The 8,645-nt window shown below is 43.5% G+C and overlaps 1 protein-coding gene across 3 annotated transcripts in view; it reads left to right on the top strand.

Annotated features, from left to right (window-relative positions):
* The first annotated feature begins 475 nt into the window (after nt 1-475).
* Nucleotides 476-8,645, top strand: part of SOCS5 (suppressor of cytokine signaling 5) — a 32,601-nt gene continuing 24,431 nt past the window's right edge. Inside the window, exon 1 of one of the 3 annotated variants that reach the window (XM_030448436.1) lies at nt 476-904. The gene's annotated coding sequence lies outside the window, so the exon portion shown is untranslated. Of the gene's footprint in view, nt 905-1,045; nt 1,210-8,645 lie in introns of those variants that run through there. The other 2 variants (XM_030448437.1, XM_030448438.1) reach the window with 2 other exon arrangements.

Here is an 8,645-nt window from a genome sequence, read left to right as displayed (position 1 = left end):
AAAGATGGGATGCACTGATGCTTGGAATACCAAGTTGTCTTTGTGTACTGGTGCAAGTGATCAGTGCCATCATCTGATCTGCTCAAACGCTCTTAATCTATACTTGAGCCAACCAATGTGTTAGCTCCCCATTACACAAAGGAAACTGAACGCAGTATTACTCCTTTCCAACAACACCTTTGTGTAGAGTCTCAATTTAGCAGTCCCTTCAGCTTACAAGGAACCGTTCGACTTCTCCAAATTTAAAGCCGACGCAGCAGCCACAGCAGGTACGGCAGCCAGGCACCCATCTCGTTAAATAAAACAAGAAATAATTCACTCGGCTTTCTTTGGGATGCTGCCCTGAACACTTAAAGAGCTTTAAAGAGCGAGCAGAGCGCCGGTTGCGAGCAGATCCAAGACCCTGCCAGCCGGGCTGCCTCGGCCCGCCCGCGGGGGGCCGAACCCCCTCCTGTGCCCGCGGTGCTGGGATCTGGGTGTTGGGCGAGGCGGAGCCTCCCAGGGGCTGCCCCGCAAGGCCTGGGCGGGCGGGCACAGCTCAGACAGCGCCTGGGGGGAGTCTCTCGGCCTCTGCCCCGCTCCGCGGTCGGACACCGCCGTTACGGGGCTGATGTCGGGCATGACGGATGGATCCCGGCCGGGCTGAGACTTCTGCCTGCTACAGGCAACGTTAAGGACCGGCGCCCGAGCCGAACTCCAGCCCAGCACGACAAGGGGTAACCCGGGGAAGGACCCGGCGGAACCCCCGCCCCCTCCCCGCCGCTTCCTCCCGTCGGCCCCCAGCAGGTGACCCAGCCCCTCGCCCGAACCCAACATGGCCACCGGCGAGCCCCTTCCCAGATTGGGCATCGTGCCCGATTCCAAGATGGTCGTCAACGGAGGCGAACCGGAGACATCCTAGCGGGTCAGTCCGAACGCTGCGGCCCGGTAGGCTGAGCGGAGCCCCGCCTCGGCCATCCTGCCGCTCCCATTGGCGCTGCCAGGGGCCATCCCCGCTCTCATTGGGTACCGAGGTGTCGCTCCCGCTCTCTCCGCTCTAGGGCCCGGGGAACTATTTTCCATTCGGCGGAGGGGGGCCAGGGTGGGGGGTTCCTCCGTACAGCTCCGTCGGTGCCGAGCGGCAGGCGGCGGGCCCTGGCGGGGCGGCGGAGGATGCTGCGGCCGTTGGGGCCGCCGGGACGGCGCTGAGGCGTCGCTGTCCCCGCCGCGGTAGGTGCCTCCTGGCCGGGGCTCGGGGCTGGGCGGACGGGACCTGCGCCGCTCGCCCCCCGGCGGCGAGAGGCGGCCGCTCCTGGCCGCGGCCTCGGCGGGCGGCTGCGGGGTCGGGGCCCCGACTCCGACAGGGAAGCGGAGAAGCTGCCGCCGTCTCCTGGCCGCGGGCAGCCGGCGCCCGAGGGAGCCGGGGGAAGGGACGGGGCCGGGCGAACGGGAGCGGCTGCGAACCGGCGCGGCAGGGGTGTCTGCGGGGGAGAAGGCCTCCCCGGGGAGGTGGGGGACCAGTAGCGGAGGCGGCTCCGCTGGGTCCCGGCCACCCTCCTGGGAGAGGCTGGGGGAAGCTGGGCTGGCGTGCGCAGCGCAGCCCGGGGGGCCGGGGGTTAAACGCGCCCGAGGGCAGAGCCGGAGCGGGCACCCCGGGGCGGTCGGTCTGTCGGTCGGAGCTGCCCTGTGGCGGGCAGCAGGAGGGACGGCAACCCCGGCCCGCGGCTCCTCTGGGCTTCCAGGGGAATTCAGAAGCTGGTGCGGGAGTGGGGGTTTGTTCGTCGCTCTCCCGTAGCTCGCACGCATGTTCGTCCCTATGGAAATCACCCTTTAAAAATTGGCCTTAGAGTCTTCAGGGCACATAACCTATTGTTGACTCCTTCTGTACGTTAAACATCGGGTTGTTTGCTTCAAGAGCTCTCAGAAAATTTGGAAGTGGTTTTTCTACATCTAACGCGAAGTTATGAATGGTTTCTTGGAAATGTAGAAACAGTAAATCGGGTTATTTCTGCTGTTGTTAACTTTGTAATGATTAGAATCACAATAACTTAATCCCGTGGAACACACTTTTGTCTCTGATATTTATGTATCATCTGAACATACATTCTAAGGAAGACAGGATGTACAATAGTTAAATAGCTATGCTTCCATTCCCTGAATACTTACAGAATGTTTGTCTTTTTTTTCCTTTTTTTTTCTTTCTTTTTTCTTTTTTTTTTTTTTTTTTTTTTTTTTTTTCCCCCTGGCTCCTCTAAAGCTTGTTGAAGTTTCCTGCAGTGTTTCAGTGATTGTAAACTGTAAGCTCTAGGCTAAAAAGCAGACAGGGGATCGTAGCCCATCATGTGAGGTGTGATCCCTGACCATGCCACACAAACCCTGTTAGGACAAATAAAGTGCTTTTCCACTGAAGCTGATTCCAGTATGGTTTGTGTGTTTGGTAAAGTTCTGGCTTTTTTTCACATAAATTGCAGCAACTTAGAGTGCTTTTGTTAGTGTGGTATACTTCTAAAACAAGAAAATATTTTGGTGATAGATGTGCCCCAAGTTAATTATTTGCAGGGAGAATGAATAGAAGGTACTACTAAAACTTGGTTTAATATAACCTTATTTTAAAATAAATTTGTATGGAAGTTGACTGGGTCTCATTTTAAAAGTGTTCTGCCTCCTTTAGAAAACTGACAAACTAAGTATGTGCATTGGATATCAAGATGGGAGTTAAAATCTTGGGGAGATTTTCTCCAGGCTGTAAAACATTGTGCTGAAGACTTAAGTACATTTTCATGGCTGTCTGAATATTTCAAATACATTTGAGTGTTCTGCTTTTTTGAGTTTTTACTTAATGTATTTTGTGTAATTTGTATTTAAAATTCCCTTAAAGAGACTGCATTTCAGGGCACTTCCTCCACCTCCTTCTGATTGAATAGCAAAAAAGACCCTTTTGTGGTTGCAAGTACAATAATAATTTTACTAGGTTTTAAGCGAGTTATCATCTAAAATGTAGCTTTAGAGTGGTATCACTTTAATAATTTTGTTAACATCATATGAGCTGGGATCCCATAGAGGAAGGAACTTGTTTAGTTGCTGGACCCTTTAGCGTGAACTTCTTTACAGAGTCAGTGTCTTAGTGTGCCTTTCTAGGAGTGCTTTATTTTTATTGTGAGATTATACAATGAGTGTGTAATTCCTAACCTTTCATTTAAACCTGCGTAACTTCAGTTTAGGGGATGTTAGTCCAAGATACAGTACTCTTAATACTCCTTTTTAGTACCATTCCTCCTCACAAAATGTATTTGTGCAATAATGAGATTATAATTTATGGGTGCCAGAAGTTTTAAATCCAGCAAGTTATTATTGAGGAGGATGGAATGTCCTTTCATAAATCCATTTTGGGAAGGGAAGTTGGGGTTGTGTCACTGTGTAATAACCATGCAGGCATCATAGCCCCCAAATGCTGTCTGCCTTATTCACTTAGGTCTTGTATTTTCTTGAGTTCAGATCTCTCACTGCCACTGTGCACATATGCAGATGACATTAGGGCAGTTTGGTAGTTAAATCATTATATCCATAGAAATCCTGAGGCATAATTCACACACCAGGGTCTTGTGTCATGCAGGTTTCACCATTGAAGGCTTCCTGCTGAAGCTGTCAGGCAGCCCTCAGCCTGAAGGTAACCCTGGTTACCTGGAATATCCCCAGCTGGTGAGGTTACTGCAATGAGATGATGAAAGAAGTTTCCAAGATAACAGCTTCCTAAATCATTCAGTTGTCAATCTGCAAACCAACATACTCCAGTGGACCTGCTGTCAGAGCAATAGATTGAGGAATAGGGTCTCTGTCAGAACAGATGTCATTCTGTCTTTTTATGGGTTTTGTACATTAGTAATTATGGCAGAGTGAACTAGCTATGCTTTTGGGGTGCATTCAATCCAAAGCAAGCTGGAAAAAAAAAAAAAAGTGAAAACCAAGCTAATTTGAGATGTGATGGACTGAGCTACTGAAATTCGTTCTGATTTTTCAATTCCTCTGAATGCCTTGCATCTACTCTGGTTTCAGAATGACATTAGCAGTGCAACCAAGTAGTGGATTCAGACAGCCAGGTAGCATGCAATAGCTTGACATGACTTCGTATGTAGGAGAGCACTGGAAAACCAGCTGAGAATATCTTGAATTTCTTTTCTATAGCTCTTTTAATGATAGCAGGTACATTTAAGAGCAGATGGAAGAGATTAGAAACCAAGTGTGTTCTAATAGGTTATTTTTAAAGCTGCTTTGAAACATGTGAAAACTGTCATTCTGCAGCAAGGTTCTAGAGAGATGAGTGTTCATCAGATTCACGTTTCCTTGATGGACTAATAACCCAATAAATATTTCTGGTTTCAGTTACTATGTTTAAAGTTAAGTAAGAGATGTAGTGTAAACAAGGGATAGTGGTGATTGCTGATGACAGTTGTACACCACCTTGTCCTGTGATACCCTGCTGCTAAATAGCTGAATTTTTGGTTGATGCTTCATGGTATTCAGATGACTCCATGTATCTTTCCTACAGTGGGCTTATCTATTCTTAAGATTTAGGTGAAGTGGTGGTTTCATTTACTTTACAAATAGTGAAAACAAAGATAAAACCTAGGCAGGGTAACTTTTTCCTTACTGAAATTTACATTCCTGACTTTGTAGAATGAAAGAACTTTTGATGCAAATACTTCTACATAAACTCCTAAACTATTGATTCCTATTCCAAAATATTGGAGTAGGCTGGACAGTTAAGTAATTCTTGAGTAGCTGTCTGCTTTAGGCTTATTCCTTGCCTCTGGTTTACCCCAGAACTATGCTTGGTAGTTTCTTCAGCCTTAAGGGGAAATTAGCACTTAGTATTTACATTGTGATATTTATGCCTAGAGGTTTCATTAAGGCACAGGGCTTGATTGTGTTGAGCAGTGGAAGCAGTGCCTCCCCTCCATCTGATCGTGGCCTGCCTGCACTATATTGAGACTCCTGCTTTCTTCTAGAGGTGTCTTCCTAGTTTAAAAAATAAAATACATTTTGATTTAAGAGGTTTATAGTCAGAAGGATTATTAAGTTTTCTGATACCGTTAGGTATGCAATAGCTGGGAACAAGTATGCAATTGCTCTACTAAATAATAAGTGTTCTGAAACAATACATATTTGTGTGGTTTGGTTCCTTGGGAGCTTATTTTAATCATTGAGCTATATCTAGTTAGAATATTGTATTTAAAGTTTAGTAAATTTATGCTATACCTTCTGGAGCCCTTATACTTTGTCATCTCTATAAATTAACTTTGACACACTGAATTTTTTTCACCAGCTAATGTAATTGTTGGTTGAGTTAAATAAAGGAGAAGAGCCCATGTGCTGTCTGTCCATACAGCTGGACATCTCTGTTAAATTTTTCAATAAAAATGAAATTTTAATTACCTTTAAAGCTTCATGAATACACTAATTGGTGAATCATCTAATGTGCAGTTTAGTTTCAGGAAATATGAAATGGCTCACTAACTTCGTGGTTATAAGATTATGCAGACCTTCTGAAAATCTCAGTAAGAAAATGTGTGCAGTGGTGGTGGTTGATATTTTTGGCTGTGAGAGAGGTTGGCTAAAACTCAGTGTAGTTATGCATAGTCTGCACTAGTTTATATGGTAGAAACTCCTTTGAAGAACTATCTGGAAGGAAAAAAGTAATTTTACAGGTTTGTCTGCTCTTGGGACTTTATCCAGATTTTGTTAAAGAAGTTTGAAATCAGGAACCTCGATTTGAAACTGGTCCTGAATTCCTGGATAAGGTGGTATACTTGCTTTTCACCCTGTGCTTTTACACAGCCATGGTTGTTGAATTCTTCAGCCTTAGTGTTGGACAGCTGCAAAACATTTAAAGCCTATCTTTGAAAGATTGGGATAAAAAGGAGGGGGAGATGTAGGCTGCCCAGATAAGTAATACTCCTTGAAGACTCTGAAGAATTTTCTTTATGTAGCCATATATAGTGTGTTCCTGGCTGGCTGGATACTACTTGATTTTGTACTATGTTATCAGCTGAAGTACTTAAGCCAGTAGTCAGTCCTTGTGAAAGTTTGGGTCTCTCCAGTATCTGAAAGAGTCGAAGAGGTGAGGAATTTACTTTTCTTCTTGGTGCAGTAGAATAAGGAAAAAATTGAGTTTAGTGCATAAGGTTTCTTTATAAACTCAAGGAGTTTTGTAAATATACTCGTTGAAGATGCACAGAGCATTCTTAGGATATAATATTGTATTGCAATTACTGTATGTATTGCAATACATATGGTAAGCACCAGTTTCTTGCAGGCAGAAACTTTTATGATATCTAGAAGTGGTTCAGTGATTCCTCATTGGTTTACAGAGGTGGAATTTGGAAGATTGTTTACAAATTTTAATACAGTAGAAGCAATCCAGAATAGTTATCCTGCAGTACTAAATCTGGTAACATTTTTGCTCCTCCTTATCAGAATGAATAGTAATAGTAATTCAAAAGTCAGCCACTTGGGCCTCATTGTTTAGGATCCAAATGTCAGTTATAGGGTTAAAAATTGTAATTCTGGGATAAAAAAGGTCTGGCAGCTAGCACTTCTAACATGGAATCATAGAAAAAATCTTTGAAAGAAGAAACATGTTCCCATTAGGCTAGTAGAGACTAAAGGACTGCTGTTGAATTATTTAGGTTTGATCAAGACTGTTAAAACTGAGCAAGATAGCCTCTTGGTGTATTTGGCCTTTAATAGCAAAAACTTGGGTTGTAATAATTGCTTATGCCAGTTTGACTTAAATTTCTTCACAGAAATTGGCTAGCTGAGGATGAACATTTAAATAGGCCAGACCTGCAAGTACCCTGTTTCTTGAAAATAACTTGAGAACTAGACTTAAATCTCCAAGATGTTTCTAACTTCTGATACCTTGAATTCTGTCTGTCTAGGTGCATCTGCTTTTATATCTAGCTATATACTCTGCCTCTATACCTGAAGTTTTTGAAGCAAGGTCTGTGTAGCAGAGTCTGATTTACTGCCAGATTCACTTCTGGAAAAAGTGCCCATTACTAAACTTAGTTTTTAGAGAGCTTTTGCATTTGGCTTTGAATAGGGGAGTATTTTAATCATTCCACTAGTGCAATAAGAGTTCTCTTATTCTTTTGATGTAGCATATAGATGAAGTGAATGAATTTTAGGCTGCAAATTATCTTTATTCTTCACTTCACTGTAATCCTTGTCTGATAGATTTGGTTAAACATGTATACTGCTTAGGTGATAGTTTGTTTTCTTAGGTCTTTGGTTTTCCAATTTCTGCTGGGAATAGTGGATTACATACTTTTTAAAATTTAGGTTAAGCCTCACCTCAATAGAAAGAGGAATTCAATTTAATAGACAAATAGCATTTTAAAACTAGTTTGCAGTTTATAACTTCAGATGTGCTGGATGAGCAGTAAAACCAGCAATTTATCCAAACACATTTTTGATTTAAGATTTGTTCAGTAAGTTAGGAACTCTATTCACTTGTGTCTTGTGGGTATTTAGATGAGGTAGACTTCATTTCTCATCCATTGGTCTTATTCATGGGTTTGGAAGAGGAAGATACCAATGTATTTTTAAGCTGCCGGACAGCTGTAGCGCTAAAAGTATTAATGCTTAAGATGGAGAGGTCAACTTAAAAGTTCTTTTTACTAAAAGAACATTCCTTTCAACTAAAAGTTAGTGGTCTGTAGTTGTTTCCAGTTCCCCATCTCTGAGATAGCATAATACTGTGTGGGTGTGCCACTCCTGTAGGCTCCACTGAGAGCTGTCTCTCCAAACTGTCACTGTTTGGACCTTCTTGGAACCATGGCTGTTAGCAAGGGACCTGAGGAATCCATCACTCTGTGGGATGGGTCCCTGGCTTTGTTGACACAGTTTGTTTACTTTTTCTCAAACAGTAGATAGGTTGGGTCTCTGTGATCACTTGTTAGAGAACCAGGAGAGATGCTGTCAATGTTCTCACTGTTGTAGTTAATAAAAGCTACTGTCTGACCTGCCCTAAATTGTACCTGTGAACCTGTCTTATTACTTGCTTAGGGTCCCCAGATTCTCTGACAGAGCTTCTCAATTTTTATTCAACCAGATAATTTAATCCATTATCTACTTTCTTTTCTCCTCTGGTTACTGGGTAGTTGGTGATGGTTTGTTGAGGGAGACTTAACTTGCCAGGGGCCAACTCTGGGTGCCTCAGAGACTGGTCTGTGGTGTGTGAGGAGGTGGGGGGCTGCAGAGGGGTAACAGTGTTGTGTTGTCCTTTCAGACTGCAGGGATTTGTTCTCTTAAATCTGTCTCATCTAGGCACACCCTTTTAATGTAAGAAAAGGCACTTGAATCCAATGAACAAGGTTTCTGCTGCCAAGATCTCACTGTGTATTTCTGCAGGTTCTTGACAGTGGCTTAGATTGTTTTAACATCTTACATTCTTTAGAACTTTTGCTACAAACATGATCTGCTTTGATTTTTCTTAATTTTTTATTTAGTAATAGCAGGTCTTAATGCAGATTGTAACATTGCTGGGTATATCTGGGTATCAACTGGATTTAAAGTTTCAGTATCAGACCAGCTTTATCTTAAAAAACATGTGGTCTGTCTGCTGAAGAAGTGCCTCATAATTATTGTCCTAAAGATCTGGATGC

This window comes from Calypte anna, chromosome 3 (assembly GCF_003957555.1).
Source record: "Calypte anna isolate BGI_N300 chromosome 3, bCalAnn1_v1.p, whole genome shotgun sequence".
Lineage (NCBI taxonomy): Eukaryota > Metazoa > Chordata > Aves > Apodiformes > Trochilidae > Calypte > Calypte anna.
The sequence above is the reverse complement of the archived record's forward strand: the minus strand, read 5'-3'. Positions and strand labels throughout refer to the sequence as shown.